Here is a 15,592-nt window from a genome sequence, read left to right as displayed (position 1 = left end):
TGGTGGTTCAGCGCTTTCTGAAAAACTACCCGCACTTGTCAGACTTCCTCGACAAGGTGCACTGGGTCAGCGCACATTTCCGCAAGTCCAACACGGACGCTGCTACCCTGTGGACCCTGCAAGATCGGTTTAATCTGCCAGTGCACCGACTGCTGTGCGACGTGCCCACACGGTGGAACTCTACGCTGCACATGTTGTCCCGGCTGTATGAGCAGCGTAGAGCTATAGTGGAATACCAACTCCAACATGGGCGGCGTAGTGGGAGTCAGCCTCCTCAATTCTTTACAGAGGAGTGGGCATGGATGGCAGATATCTGCCAGGTCCTTGGAAACTTTGAGGAGTCTACCCAGATGGTGAGCGGCGATTCTGCAATCATTAGCGTCACCATTCCTCTGCTATGCCTGTTGAGAAGTTCCCTGCAAAGCATAAAGACTGATGCTTTGCGGTCGGAACAGGATACGGGGGAAGACAGTATGTCGCTGGATAGTCAGAGCACCCTCATGTCTATATCTCAGTGCGTTTTGGAGGAGAAGGAGGAGGGGGAGGAGGCGGAGGAGGAGAGGGGGAAAAGACAGCTGGGCCTCTGCTGAGGGTACCCATGCTGCTTGCCTGTCATCTGTACAGCGTGTATGGCCTGAGGAGGAGGAGGAGGATCCTGAAAGTGATCTTCCGAGTGAGGACAGCGATGTGTTGCGTACAGGTACCCTGGCACACATGGCTGACTTCATGTTAGGATGCCTTTCTCGTGACCCTCGCGTTAGACGCATTCTGGCCACTATGGATTACTGGGTGTAAACACTGCTCGACCCACGGTATAAGGAGAACGTTTCAACTCTTATTCCCGAAGAGGAAAGGGGTTCGAGAGTGATGCAATACCACAGGGCCCTGGTAGACAAACTGATGGTTAACTTCCCATCTGACAGCGCTAGTGGCAGAAGGCACAGTTCCGAGGGCCAGGTAGCAGGGGAGGCACCGAGATTAGGCAGCATGTTCAGCGCAGGCAGGGGAACACTCTCCAAGGCTTTTGCCAGCTTTATGGCTCCCCAGCAAGACTGTGTCACCACTCCCCAGTCAAGGCTGAGTCAGCGGGAGCACTGTAAAAAGATGGTGAGGGAGTACGTAGCCGATCGTACCACCGTCCTCCGTGATGCCTCTGCTCCGTACAACTACTAGGTGTCAAAGCTGGACACGTGGCACGAACTCGCGCTGTATGCCCTGGAGGTGCTTGCTTGCCCTGGGGCTAGCATCTTGTCAGAGAGGGTGTTTAGTGCAGCTGGGGGAATCATCAAGGATAAGCGTACCCGCCTGTCAACTGACAGTGCCGACATGCTAACACTCATAAAGATGAACAAGCCTGGATTTCCCCAGACTTCTCTTCTCCACCAGCGGAGAGCAGCGTTACCTAAACATTCTTTTCGCTGCAACCGCGGATGCAAGCATTGTTCTCTATTACCGTCAATCTGTGTATGATATTAGTCCTTCTCCTCCTGAAACATCATGTCATCACGCTGAACTGCCAATTTTTCTGCGGCCCAAAATGCTCATATAACTTTTTTCAAACAATATTTCTACGTTTCTAACTAAAGCATTGAAGCTTCAACATGAACCAATTTTTTTAACAGGGCTGCCTCCAGGCTCTGTCACAAATTAAGCCACTGTAAGCTAAAAGATTAATGGGTTTCACCTGCCCTCTCGATTGAGCAGTTTTTCTGGGGAACATTTGTACTGTTGGTACACTAATTTTTTGGGCCCTCGCCTACACTGTAATCCAAGTAATTCTTCTGGCCTTTGCCTACATGGTACACCAATGTGTCAGGGTTTGGCCTACACTATTGCTACAGAAATGTATCTCGGGTCTGCTTGCCTATACTTCTGCCACAGTAATGCTACAGGGGTCTGCCTATACTTCTGCAACAGAAATGTTACTTCGGTCTGCCTATACTTCTGCTCCTGAAATGTTACCGTGGTCTGTCTATACTGTTACTACTGAAATGTTACTAATACTGGGCTCTGCCTATACTGCTGCTACGGAAATGTTACTGAGGTCTGTCTATACTGTTACAGCTGAAATGTTACTAATACTGGGCTCTGCCTATACTGCTGCTACTGAAATGTTACAGGGTTCTGCCTATACTGCTGCAACTGAAATGTTACAGGGTTCTGCCTATACTGCTGCAACTGAAATGTTACTGGGCTCTGCCTATACTGCTACAACTGAAATGTTACTGGGCTCTGCCTATACTGCTGCAACTGAAATGTTACTGGGCTCTGCCTATACTGCTACAACTGAAATGTTACTGGGCTCTGCCTATACTGCTGCAACTGAAATGTTACTGGGGTCTGTCTATACTGTAACTACAGAAATGTTACTGGGGTCTACGTAGACTTCTGCAATATAACTGTTAGTGGGGTCAGCTTATACCTTTGCTACAGGAATATTACAGGGGTCTGTGCATAGTATGGTTGCACTAAGTTTTCCCATTGCGGTGTTCTACGTATCTGGCCCCAAAAAAAGAACCCAGACTGACTAGGGCATGCAGTGTGGGCCAAAGCCAACCTGTATTTTATCTAACGTTAGCTCAGCTGTCCGGGGCACTGCAATGGGATTTATTAATGTACCGCCGGTGGGTTCCAGGGAGCCACCCATGCTTTGGTCCACACAGACTTTCCATAGCGGAGTTGTACCTGCCTGTGACTATTTATAAAAAAAAACCAGTCTGACTCGGGCATGCAGTGTGGGCCGAAGCAAACCTGTATTTTATCTGACGTTAGCTCAGCTATCAGGGGCACTGCAATGGGATTTATTTATGTACCGCCGGTGGGTTCCAGGGAGCCACCCATGCTGTGGGTGCACACAGACTTCCCATAGCGGAGTTTTACCTGCCTGTGACTATGAAAAACGGCCAGACTGACTAGGGCATGCAGTGTGGGCCGAAGCCAACCTGTATTTTATCTCACGTTAGCTCAGCTATCCAGGCACTGCAATGGGATTTATTTATGTACCGTCGGTGGCTTCCTGGGAGCCACCCATGCTGTAGGTCCAAACAGACTTCCCAGAGCGGAGTTGTACCTGCCTGTGACTATTTATAAAAAAAACCCAGTCTGACTCGGGCATGTAGTGTGGGCCGAAGCCAAGCTATATTGTAGCTGACGTTAGCTCAGCTATCCGGGGGACTGCAATGGGATTTATTTATGTACCGTCGGTGGGTTCCAGGGAGCCACCCATGCTGTGGGTGCACACAGACTTCCCATAGTGGAGTTGTACCTGCCTGTGACTATTTATAAAAAAAAACTAGTTTGACCCGGGCATGCAGTGTTGGCCGAAGCCCACCTGTCCTTTATCTCATGTTACCTCAGCTATCCGGGGGACTGCAATGGGATTTATTTATGTACCGTCAGTGGCTTCCAGGGAGCCACCCATGCTGTGGGTCCACACAGACTTCCCAGAGAGGAGTTGTACCTGCCTGTGACTATAAAAAAAAAACCCAGTCTGACTCGGGCATGCAGTGTTGGCCGAAGCCAAGCTGTATTTAATCTGACGTTACCGCAGCTATCCGGAGCACTGCAATGGAATTTATTTATGTACCGCCGGTGGGTTCCAGGGAGCCACCCATGCTGTGGGTGCACAGAGACTTCCCATAGCGGAGTTTTACCTGCCTGTGACTATGAAAAAAGGCCAGACTGACTAGGGCATGCAGTGTGGACCGAAGCCAACCTGTATTTTATCTTACGTTAGCTCAGCTATCCGGGGCACTGCAATGGGATTTATTTATGTACTGTCTGTGCGTTCCAGGGAGCCACCCATGCTGTGAGTGCACACAGACTTCCCATAGCAGAGTTGTACCTGCCTGTGACTATTAATAAAAAAACTCAGTCTGACTCGGGCATGCAGTGTGGGCCGAAGCCAACCTGTATTTAATCTGACGTTACCGCAGCTATCAGGGGCACTGCATTGGGACAAACAGGAGCGATACAGTGCTAATGAGACGTTCACAGCTGCGCTAGCATTGGAGTCCGCTGTAGGCCCGTGATTGCTGAGGGTTTGTGCAGAGGCCTATGTCCTGGGTGCAGTAAAAGTCCGCTTCCTGCCTACGATTGCTTAAGCTGTTGGCCGAGGCCTATGTCCCAAGGTGGTCGCAAGAAATAGATGTTCCCTAAAAAGTTGCCAATTGGTGTAAAAATTAGATTGTCAAAGTTTCAGCTTGATCGAATAAAGTTAAAACCTGCCTCATCAACCTTAAAGTATTAGTAATTATTAGGAAAATATAGTACCAGTGTTTCTGGTGGCACAGTGCGCCACACAGCTGTGCTATTTTGTGCATCCATTATGATCCCCACACATGACACACACAGCTTTACTATATCCATCCTGACCCCACACATTTCACACACAGCACATCACACACAGCTCTACTACATCCATCCTGACCCCACACATTACACACACAGTACATCACATACACCGCTCTGCAGAATCCATCCTAATCACACACACACACCTCTGCTACATCCATCCTGACCCCACACATCACACAGCTCTACTACATCCATCCTGACCCCACACATAACACAGCCCTTCTACATCCATTCTGATTCCCACACATTACACACATTATATGGCCCTCCCCTATACTGTTATCTAACCAATTTTTCCGGACTTCGCCTACACTCATGGTACACCAATGTTTCAGGGGTTCGCCCTTTACTCTTGCTACAGAAACCTTACTGAGGTCTGCCTATACTTCTGTTACAGAAATGTTACTGGGGTCTGCCTCTACTTTTACTACAGAAATGTTACTGGGGTCTGCCTCTACTTTTACTACAGAAATGTTACTGGGGTCTGCCTCTACTTTTACTACAGAAATGTTACTGGGGTCCGCCTCTACTTTTACTACAGAAATGTTACTGGGGTCCGCCTCTACTTTTACTACAGAAATGATACTGGGGTCTGCCTCTACTTTTACTACAGAAATGTTACTGGGGTCCGCCTCTACTTTTACTACAGAAATGATACTGGGGTCCGCCTCTACTTTTACTACAGAAATTATACTGGGGTCTGCCTCTACTTTTACTACAGAAATGTTACTGGGGTCCGCCTCTACTTTTACTACAGAAATGTTACTGGGGTCCGCCTCTACTTTTACTACAGAAATGATACCAAACGTGAAACCCTCTTCTGTGTTAAACAAAGAGATAAGACGCTTATGCGTATTCCATTTGTATCAACCTTTGGCCCCATGAGTGGGCGTATAGCCAACACTCTGAGGAGACATTGGCCAATCTTGCACCAATGCCATCCTGAAGTGATAGAATTCAAACATTCACCCCTCATGTCCTATCGACGTGGGCCCAATTTGAAAGATAAATTAGTACACACGGTGAAAAAGACGCAGATACAAACACAGAGATTACTTGCGCCGCCCAAGTTGGGGAACTTTCCATGCCTTGGTTGCTCGTGTTGCAACAACATGACCAAGGGTAATTCGTTCATACACCCCCGGACGGGTAAGCGTTACCCGATCAGGTACAGATTCACGTGCAATGCTACCTACATCATTTACGTTATTACGTGCCCGTGTGGCCTCATCTATGTAGGTGAGACCACAAAGGAATGTAAGACAAGAATATCAAAACATAAGAGCACGATTCGCACAGAAAGATCTGACGTACCTGTGGCTAAACATTTTGTAGATTTTCATCATGCAATAAGTCAAATGAAGTTCCAAATAATAGACTGTGAGCCATTGAACAGCAGAGGAGGCGATAGGGAAAAACGGTTGAAGCGTAGGGAGGCAAAATGGATCTTTGAACTAGACGCGTTACACCCAAATGGTTTAAATTTAGAATATGATCCTTTACCATTTCTTTAAATACTGATCCATCTGGTTTTTAACTAATTTTTTATTGTTGTCCTTTTTTGTATCCTTAGATCATGTGTCGCCGTCGCTGCTGTGTCCACAACTGGCGCCGTCCTGCGGTTTTCTACTGCAGTGCTTTTTCATCTGATTTTTTATTAATTTGGTGCGGTTTGGAGAATGCATAGTCTGATTATATTAATATAAAAAATGGATGTCGGATATACAGTTGATATCAATAAAGTACATTTATAAACATTACATTTTTTTGTAATTTATGAAAGTAACCTATCTGTGTGATATTGTATACAGGGAGAGGCTGCTATATAAGGATATTTCCTACAAAATGTAATATTTATGGGCTGTAGTTATCATCCTATGTTACTGCCCCTGTGACGCTGACTGATAGTGCTTGCAGGTTGTCACGGGCATCTGTAACAGATATAGCCTGCTGTGACTATAATGATCGCTACAAGCGGCAGGCTAATGAATCTACACAGGCACTAACGCGGAGCTAGTGCTCCGACGCTGCCATAGCAACAGAAGACTCCGTCGGCGGCCGCTCTGCAGTACGACTCCATGCGCATGCGCAGTTCCCAGCATGTATTGCCAGAGGGATCTGTGACGTGTTCTGATAGCGCGGCGCTCACTGAGGACATCGGACGCCGGTTACCAAGGAGGGAAGTTGAACAGGTTGTGGACAAGCGTGCATGACGGCGGCCTCATGATCTACAGGTGCAAGTGGGTGTTTTTGTAATTATATGTAGCTTGTGTATTAGTGGGGGTTTATATAAATTCTGTATGTGTTCTGTATGGTTTTTATGCACTTGAGAAAGACCCATGTCGGGTCGAAACGTTGTGCGCTACTGGATTATCTTAATGCAATAAAGAGGCATCCATTGATGCATTTTTAAAAGAACAAGCATCCATCTTCTGCGCTGCTCGCTACTTTACTTCTTTGAACTGATGTTACTGGGGTCCGCCTCTACTTTTACTACAGAAATGTTACTGGGGTCCGCCTCTACTTTTACTACAGAAATGTTACTGGGGTCCGCCTCTACTTTTACTACAGAAATGATACTGGGGTCCGCCTCTACTTTTACTACAGAAATTATACTGGGGTCTGCCTCTACTTTTACTACAGAAATGTTACTGGGGTCTGCCTCTACTTTTACTACAGAAATGTTACTGGGGTCCGCCTCTACTTTTACTACTGAAATGTTACTGGGGTCTGCCTCTACTTTTACTACAGAAATGTTACTGGGGTCCGCCTCTACTTTTACTACAGAAATGTTACAGGGGTCTGCCTATGCTTTTACTACAGAAATGTTACAGGGGTCTGCCTATGCTTGTGGTACAGAAATGTTTCAGGGGTCTGCCTATACTTTTGTTACAGAAATGTTACAGGGGTCTGCCTATACTTGTGCTACTGAAATGTTACAGGGGTCTGCCTATACTTGTGCTACAGAAATGTTACGGGGGTCTGCCTATACTTGTGCTACAGAAATGTTACGGGGGTCTGCCTATACTTGTGCTACAGAAATGTTACAGGGGTCTGCCTATACTTCTGCTACAGAAATGTTACAGGGGTCTGCCAATACTTGTGCTACAGAAATGTTACAGGGGTCTGCCAATACTTGTGCTGCTGAAATGTTACAGGGGTCTGCCTATACTTCTGCTACTGAAATGTTACAGGGGTCTGCCTATACTTGTGCTACTGAAATGTTACAGGGGTCTGCCTATACTTGTGCTACAGAAATGTTACTGGGGTCCGCCCACTGGCGTACATATAGGGGGTGCTGGGGGTGCGGTTGCGACCCGGCCCCTGAGCCCCTGGGGGCCCACGGGGCTTACTTTCCGACACTGACTGACTGCACTTACTTTCACTATGGTCTCTGCGCAGGCAGGTAGCCTCTCCTGCACATCGGCGTTTCCTCCCAGGACCTCCGCTCAGACCCCTCCCCCATCTGGTTCTCCAGCACAGAGATCATCAGAGGGGAGGGGTCTGAGCGGAGGTCCTGGGAGGAAGCACCGATGTGCCCGGAGATGTGCACCGATGTGCCTGCCTGCGCAGAGACCATAGTGAAAGTAAGTGCAGTCAGTGAGAGGGAACGTCCTCGGTATGATTAAGAGGGGGGAGGGGTGTTCTGTGTGATGGGGAGTGGGGGTGAGTGAGGGGTGTTCTGTGTGTGATGGTGAGTGGGGGAAACGAGGGGTGTTCTGTGTGATGGGGAGTGGGGGTGAGTGAGGGGTGTTCTGTGTGATGGGGAGTGGGGGTGAGTGAGGGGGCTTCTGTGTGTGATGGGGAGTGGGGGGGACGAGGGGTGTTCTGTGTGATGGGGAGTGGGGGGGACGAGGGGTGTTCTGTGTGATGGGGAGTGGGGGTGAGTGAGGGGTGTTCTGTGTGATGGGGAGTGGGGGGGACGAGGGGCGTTCTGTGTGATGGGGAGTGGGGGTGAGTGAGGGGTGTTCTGTGTGATGGGGAGTGGGGGTGAGTGAGGGGGCTTCTGTGTGTGATGGGGAGTGGGGGGGACGAGGGGTGTTCTGTGTGATGGGGAGTGGGGGGGACGAGGGGTGTTCTGTGTGATGGGGAGTGGGGGGGACGAGGGGTGTTCTGTGTGATGGGGAGTGGGGGTGAGTGAGGGGGGTTCTGTGTGATGGGGAGTGGGGGTGAGTGAGGGGGGTTCTGTGTGATGGGGAGTGGGGGTGAGTGAGGGGGGTTCTGTGTGTGATGGGGAGTGGGGGTGAGTGAGGGGGGTTCTGTGTGATGGGGAGTTGTGGTGAGTGAGGGGTGTTCTGCGAACCGGCACCTGACTTCACTATTAGAGGTATGCTAGAACTGAGCCGCTGTATTGGTGACTAAGGGCTCAATGCCACAGCCGTAAGCCTACAACACTGTGGGGGACCACCAGCAGCTCACACATTTCCCAGCCATGCACGCTGCCGGCAGGGACCACATACGGCTTTCTGTGGCACTGCGCATGCACAGGGGGATTCTTTTTTTAATTCCCCACTCTGTTTAGAGTGACAATGCGTATGGAAACAATGTAATGTGTATGGGCAGTGTATCATACAAGTGTACAGGGCTCACGTTACGTGGTACGCAGAGAAAGAGAGCATGCTGGGATTACCACGTGTGCATAATACGTGTTGAAAACCTGGTCGTGGACATGAGCCCTAACATGTTATAAAAGTTAGCTCATGCTGTCTCCAATGTATGTGTGCCTGTATGTATGTGTATATAGAATTATTTTTTTCTTTCTTGGGGAAGCAAAGCGTGCCTTGAGGCTTGTGTTCTGGATGTTTTAAAAATCTAAAACCCCTGATTACTAATGATCCATTGATGGGTCATTAAAAAAAAACCAGTAATGTAGCTAAAAGTGATATACAAGGAGTAGCTGTGAAAAGGAGTGGTGGGTGGACGGGTCGGGAAGGGGGCCCCAAGCTAAACTTTTGCACCCGGGCCCATGAGCCTCTAGCTACGCCCCTGGGTCCGCCTCTACCTTTACTACAGAAATGTTACTGGGGTCCGCCTCTACCTTTACTACAGAAATGTTACTGGGGTCTGCCTCTACTTGTGCCACAGAAATGTTACTGGGGTCTGCCTCTACTTGTGCCACAGAAATGTTACTGGGGTCTGCCTATACTTCTGCTACAGAAATGTTACAGGGGGCTGCCTATACTTCTGCTACAGAAATGTTACTGGTGTCTGCCTATACTTCTGCTACAGAAATGTTACAGGGGTCTGCCTATACTTTTACCTCAGAAATGTTACAGGGGTCTGCCTATATTTGTGCTACCGAAATGTTACAGGGGTTTGCCTATACTTCTGCTACAGAAATGTTACTGGGGTCTGTTTATACCTTTGCTACAGGAATGTTACAGTGGTCTGTCTATATTATGGGTGCACTAAGTTTTCCCATCGCGGTGTGTTACCTATCTGGCACAAATAATACAGTGACTGACTAGGGCAGAAATGTGGGCCGAGGCCAAGGTCCTTGGCGGGCTGAATTTCTCCCATGGTTGGGCACTTGGATTTCTTCCTGTGTAATACCATCTTTGTGCACTGACAGCAAAGACGAGCCCAAGGAACTCAAAGACTTCCCCTAGCAGTGTTGAGCTATCTGTGTGGGGACACATGGATTTATCATTGCTATGTAACTCGCGGCACCTTGGGTCACACAAGGTGTTTGCTGGGACCGAGCCTGACCAAGGGCCCGCTCACATACTTCCCACACAGGCTACAGCGGGTCTTGCTCATGGTTTCTTGGCCTTCGAAGGCCACCTCCTCCTCCTGCTTGGGGTCAGGGGATCAGTACTGGGCATCATGTATTTTCTCTCGTATTACCACAGTTATCTGAGACACTGGTTTGGGTCAAAAAATAGGAGCATTACTGCATTAATGAGACGTTCACTGCTGTACTAGCATCGGAGCCCGCTCTATGCCCACGATTGCTGAGGGTTTGTGCTGAGGCCTATGTCCTGGGGGAACTGCAACTGCACCAGGTTGGGCCTGTGGAACTTCTTCCTGGCTAATTCAGTCTTTGGAGTGGTGAAAGCAAACGTAACTGATTTTAATGAGACCTTCATAGCTGTACTAGCATCGGAGTCTGATTCATGCCCGCGATTGTTGAGGGTGTGGGCCAAGGTCCTTGGAGGGGTGCAACTTTGCCATGTTTGGGTGCTGTGATTTCTTTATGTGTAATACCATCTTTGTGCACCGACAACATAGGCAAGCCCAAGGAACTCAAAGACTTTCCATTGCGGTGTTGAGCTATCTAACACCTACACAAAATGAATTGTGTGGGGACACATGGATTTCCCATTACTATGCAACTCATGGCACCTTGGGTCACACAAGATGGAGGCTGGGACCGAGCCTGATCCTGGACCCGCTCACGTGCTTCCCACACAGAGTATTGCTGCATTGTGGAGAGATGTAGAAGTGCTGGCATCTGAGTCCCCTTTATGCCCACGTTTGCAGCTCCTGACAATTTTGCGACGGAGGTGGCACAGGATTCGAATGATGATCAAACGTCAATTTATCATCAATTGTCAACAGCATTGTGGGCTATCGCCCACACTTTCTAAAAGGGTCGCTGCCTGGCCCTGCCAACCCTCTGCAGTGTGTGCCTCTGGTTCCTCCTCATTCAGTACGCGCTTATAAATAGACATGAGGGTGGTGTGGCTATGAAGCGAGCGTGTGGCATGAGGGCAGCTGAACGCTGCACAGGGACACTTTTGTGTGCGCTGTGGATGCAGGATCGTGCGGGTGGGTTGGACAGCAATGCCAACATGTAACCCAGGAGAAGAGGCAGTGATTGTCCATGGTTGCAGGTAGTGTGGTGCTTAGCTAAGATGTGCCTTGCTAATGAGGGTTTGTCCGAAGTAAAAATTTTTAGGGGGGGGGTTCAGACTCTTTCCCCCATTTTGGTTTAATAGTGGGACCTGGGAGCCTGAGATGCAGCCATGCATGCTGCCCCCGCCCTTCCCTATCCGTTTCTGTGGTTCTTCCATGACTTTTAGAGGTTTTCCAGAGTTTCACAAGTCATGACCTATGCGGAGCATCGGTCCCATAAAAAAATGCTCGAGTCACCCATTGACTTCAATGGGGTTCGTTACTCGAAACTAGCTCTCGAGCATCACGGAAAGTTCGACTTGAGCAACGAGCACCCAAACATTTTGGTGCTCGCCCATTTCTAGTGGTTATAGATTTATTTTAATAGGGTTTTGGTGGTGCTGACTTATTACTTTCCACATAGGCTTTTGGAAGTTGGCCATCCAGGCGTATGTTTAGTGTGTATATGCACAATTGCACACAAGATACTAATTGATGACTGCTGGTTACATTTCATTGCTATCACCATTTGCCCCTTTATTTAAAATATCATTCAATGTTGTCTTTGTCTCTTTTGAACAATATTTAATTATATTTTAAGGGATATTACCTATGGGTATTTTTTGCCTTTGGCAATTAGAATTGTGTACAATAAAGTTTTGGTTTTAAGTTTAAAGGGGTTTTGTCACTGAAAAAGAAATATCTAAACTTACCTATTCTTTCCCTGTCTTTCTCCTTATCACATCTTCTCATGGTTGAGCTTCTCCAGTGCCCCAGGTCAGCTCACTGCAGGCTGGGCACTTCTTGTTATGAGGACTGCATATCTCAAATTCCTTCCGGCTGGGTCAGTGCAGGTCACATCCTTGTGCCGTAGCTTCACTGCCTAGGAAGGAATTGTAATCTATTTCAGAGACAGCTCGCTTGAACAATCTTTGAAGACCTGTGAGCTGTGACGTAATGTTCATTGGTTGGCAGGCAGAAGACTGCCAACCAAATGTACGTAACCTCACAGGAAGGAGAAGAATCAGGCAGCTGGAGGTGAAGTGACACCCTGGACTGCAGGAGACAGGAGAAGATAAGGGAGGTGAAGATCTGGTAAGTAGACTGATGGGGAGGAATAGATAAGTATAGAAGTTTTATTTTTTAGTGACAGAACCCCTTTAAGGACAATGGTTATTGGGCTTATTTATCCTGGCAATGTCCTTAATATTATAACACTTTGTTGTCGTTCATTTTTCTAGGGTCAAATTTTGATTTGATAACATTATGCAACACATTTTAACTTTTATTCTGTCCTTGGGCATTAATTGTGTTCTCCTGTTCCCCCGTCTCCAGAAAGTACAGAAAATGGCCTTTATACCTTCCAAAGTTTGCTTATGTGTAACAAATTTTGATTTTCATAAACAGACAACATCTAGATCAAAAGTAATGTTTATTTATACTTCAAAACAAAGCCAATATTTAGAAATGTGTGGTGTTTTTAGATTTACAGTGGTACTGCACACCACTTTCCCGAATTAGTCCCCATATGTAGTCTCCCATCATGCTGTCATTGTACTGTCCTTGGTATTGACGGTCGAAGCAATAATATCTTGGTGGAAGCGTTCACCGTGCCCCTCTGAGTATTCTCCCATGTTCCGCTTGAAGTGATCCCAGTGAGCATCAAGGATATGGAGTTTTAGAGCATTTTTTCCGACCATTGACTTACATAATGTACAATGCAGGCATCTGCAGAGGCCCAGGAGAAAGACACTGACACTCTTTAATAAGCTTTAAAACCAATGTAACTAAATGAGGACCATTTACATATTATGAATTATAGTAGTCTATTTAGGAGGGCTTAAAATTTTGCCTTGATTGGACATGGCATGAGATATATGATTGATCAATGTTGGCTCCATCAGAGAAATAGAACGCACTTTGACTTGCAATGTCTGGCCAAATACACTATGGAGGTGCATCGACCGAGAACCAGGTCTTCAGCTGAGCACAGCGAGATACAAGATGCCAGCGGTTCATGATGGCCTTACCATCTCCTTCCCCCAAAAACTGAAGCATAGCCCAGCTCAGTCACTAGCAAGGGAGATAAGATTTTGGCAGACTTGATAACTGCTATTCAGTTCTAAGTTATTATCGTGATGCTCGTGTCCCTAGATAAGTCATAAGTTACTCGCGATAAATAAATGAGTTCACAGACAAAAAAGTGCTTTTCAAAACTGGGGACATGTGGTTTCCTTTTCCTTATGTTTCAACCTTGAAGATACCGGCTTCGGAACAGATTTCTGAGCTCTATCTCTCTGAACACATTTGACAATAGAAGATTATTCTCCCAAAATACACACATCCTCAGTTGCTGTTATCTGAAGAACACTTTCTTGTGTTGCATGGTTTCTCAAATCACACTCACTTCAGCTGTTAGCTGTCACAGGTTTCTGCGCTTCCCCTCCAGATGCAGTACAGCGAGGGGGCATGCCGCTCTTGCATTCCCAAGTCAACTCTTAAGCAGCATCTCCTGTGCTCTCGCCCCCGGAGGAGACAAGCCTTCTAGCAGCAGAGACATAGCCGCGGCCTGGCCCAGGCAGGAGCATCAGCCTATCTCTCCTCTGCGCACCTCCTTCTCCGACCACACCATACTTCTAACCAACTCTTTCACCCACAAGCTCCTCCCTCTTCTCTCCAACCACCAATCACAACACACTGATGGGACAGGGAGACAAATGAACTTACTTAAAGTCAAACAGATTCACAAATGATTGAGGGACCCTACTCTGGGTCACTACAGAGGCAAGGTGCCCGCACAATCCTTAGCCTGGGTTCACACAGGGCGTATTTATCCCGGATTTGCTGCGGTCTCCTGTTGCACATCCGCATTGCAGCCAAACCGTTGCGGTTGCAGTGCAATGCAGTGCAAATGTGTTTGGCCAAAATGCTGTTCTCACAGGGCCTTTTTTTTCACGCTGGGTCGCAATGCGGATATGCAACTGCGGCGCGGATTTGGAAGACGCAGCATGTTCATTCTTTCGACCTTTCCGCCGCGCATTTTTTACCATAGGCCCCCATGAACGCCGCTTAAACCGCTATAAAATCCGCAATTGCTTTTTTTTATTGCGGTTTTTTATAGCGGTTCCGCAGCAGAATGTTTGCTTGTGAAAAAGATGCAATAAAGTTTGTTTCACAGGAAGTGCTCCAGTGGCCATTTTATGAGACTGGCGCCATTTGAAGCGGGACCTCGTGGCAATAGGAAGCAAGGAGCAGGAGCTCCTCCGCCAGCATCTCCACCGGCAGCACCACCACCGGCAGCACCACTACCACCACCACCGGCAGCACCCACAAACAACATCTTCTCCCTACGGCCTAAGGTAAAAATATCCAAACTGCGTTGGTTTCCCACATTCCCCCTTTCGCCCACACCCCCCTTTGCTGCATGGTGTGCTTGTGGATCTTTGGACCCCTTTTTTGTTCATATGTCAATAATGCATTGCCCCCCCTTGTTGAATGGCGCTGTGTTGCATGTGTGCTGTTCCCCCTTTTTTTTATTTTTCCTCATGTGTATCGCTCCCCCTGCTACTAGGCGCGGCTTTGCACGGGTGCGGCCACCTTTTTATTGGATTTCGCTATTTTGCGTTGCTCCTTGCGTTGGATGGAACTCTTTTGCAATGGCATTTTCCCAGATAGCCCTCTACGTTTTTTGGCATGACGCTCTTTTGCCACCGTGCGCCCGCCATATTTGGGCTTTTTCTAATTTTGCACCAGTCCCCAAAGCTGCATGGCGCAGCTTGTTAAGGGGCACGGCCCCCCTTGGTATTGCATTGCCTGCGTTTGCATTGGCCCCCCTTTTCGCATTTTACCTTATGCCACCTGCAGACGGGCGGGTCAGATCCGGCGGCGAGGATTCTCACCGCGCGACCCGACCCGAGCGCCTGCAGGGACCATCGCATACTCGCCTGCGCCCGCCGGCTTCAGCTATTATATGCCAGCTTGTCGCGCAGGCGGCGCATGCGCTGACCAGAGCCAGCGGCGGGTGAGTGACATTTCTGTGCGGGGCTCTGCGAGCCCCGAACAGAAATACAGTATGGCGCGATTTGTTTGCCGGGCGATATATTAAGCAACGGAAATTCCGCCGCGGAATTTACGCTCGTGTGCAGTTACGTACTGCTCTATTACATGTTTTTTAATCTCTTTCTTGTAGGTTGAAAGTAATCCCCAAATTTGGGACACAGCCGACGAGGGCTACAGCGACCGCGATGTGAAGGCGGACACCTGGCTATCGGTCTGTTCGGGGATGTATCCTGATTGGGACAACGCCACAGCTGCCCTTCAAAGTGAGATATGTAAGTAGACATTCATATGTACATAGTTTGGTGTGTTATTTGCTCAGGCAGCGACGATGTCACTGATT

This window comes from Eleutherodactylus coqui, chromosome 1 (assembly GCF_035609145.1).
Source record: "Eleutherodactylus coqui strain aEleCoq1 chromosome 1, aEleCoq1.hap1, whole genome shotgun sequence".
Taxonomy (NCBI): Eukaryota; Metazoa; Chordata; class Amphibia; order Anura; family Eleutherodactylidae; genus Eleutherodactylus; species Eleutherodactylus coqui.
Note: the sequence above shows the minus strand (reverse complement) of the source record.